At 63.9% G+C, this 989-nt stretch overlaps 1 non-coding gene across 1 annotated transcript, besides 3 other annotated features; it reads left to right on the top strand.

The window, feature by feature from the left end:
* The first annotated feature begins 43 nt into the window (after positions 1-43).
* Positions 44-116, top strand: Tco025E_08787. The gene has a single exon. It is a non-coding gene; the product is annotated as a tRNA-Lys (tRNA).
* Positions 117-505: 389 nt separating this feature from the next.
* Positions 506-542: a microsatellite.
* Positions 543-592: 50 nt separating this feature from the next.
* Positions 593-611: a microsatellite.
* Positions 612-969: 358 nt separating this feature from the next.
* Positions 970-989: a microsatellite.

Raw genomic sequence — 989 nt, 5'->3', positions numbered from 1 at the left:
TTGTCCGGAGGCGCGCCGGGCCGCTGCCTGAGCGACGGGCGTGGCCCTTCTAGCTCAGTCGGTAGAGCGCACGGCTCTTAACCGTGTGGTCGTGGGTTCGATCCCCACGGGGGGTGCTTTTCCCGGAGGTCCGCTCGCGCCCGCCACCGCCGCAGCGCCGAAAGCTCAGGGACGCGCCGAGAGAGACATGTGCCGGCACTGGGGGCGGCCAGGTCAAGAGTTTCCGCACTGCTGCACCTCGTCGCCGGCGCCTTGCTGCGCCGCGGGCTCCTTTTCCTTCCTTTTGCGGGGAGGGCGGGAGAGAACGGGAAGCCGCAGTTTGCCCGGCACACGCTCACACGCGCGAGAGGCGCACTCGGCCCGCGCGCGCCCACAGAAACAAATTCGTTTGAGGCGCCTTGCGGGCGCAGGGCTCGCTGCGGGGCCGGCGGGGTGGCCCTCTTTGGGCTCCCCGCGTGGTGGCGAGTCGGGGCGGAGGCGCGCGAGGAGGCGGAAAACACACGCGCCCTTCCCCTCCCCTCCCCTCCCCGCCCCGCCCCCCCGGCGCGGGATCGCTTTAAAACCACGACAACCGGACAGCCAACAAAAAAAAACACACACACACACACACAAAAAGTTCCAAGAAGGGGAGGTCGTTCTATTTGGCCCCGTTGCGTGGCACTTTCGTCTCAAAAATACCCACAAAAATAATTTTGCCATCCGCGGCTGCCCCTGGCACGCGCCGGACCGAAATGGGCGCCCGCCCGCTGCGCACGGCCACTGGAAGCGGCGAGGGCGGGCGGGGGTTCAGTGCAACGCCAAAAGCGCGCGGGCCCGCGGGCGCCCCCACCGTGGCGCGAGCGAGGCGGCGTGCCAAAAATAGGAACAAGAAAAAAAAAATTGTGCCCGCATTTCTGAGCCTTGTTTCCGCCACATTCCAGAAATAGCGTATAAAAGAAAAACATTAACACTCCTACGTGGCTACACTTCAAAAAAAAAAAAAAAAAAAA

The sequence above is a fragment of the Trypanosoma conorhini genome (genome assembly GCF_003719485.1).
Source record: "Trypanosoma conorhini strain 025E chromosome Unknown Tco_14.4_contig_00876, whole genome shotgun sequence".
Lineage (NCBI taxonomy): Eukaryota > Euglenozoa > Kinetoplastea > Trypanosomatida > Trypanosomatidae > Trypanosoma > Trypanosoma conorhini.
This window is presented reverse-complemented; position numbering and strand designations above follow the sequence as displayed.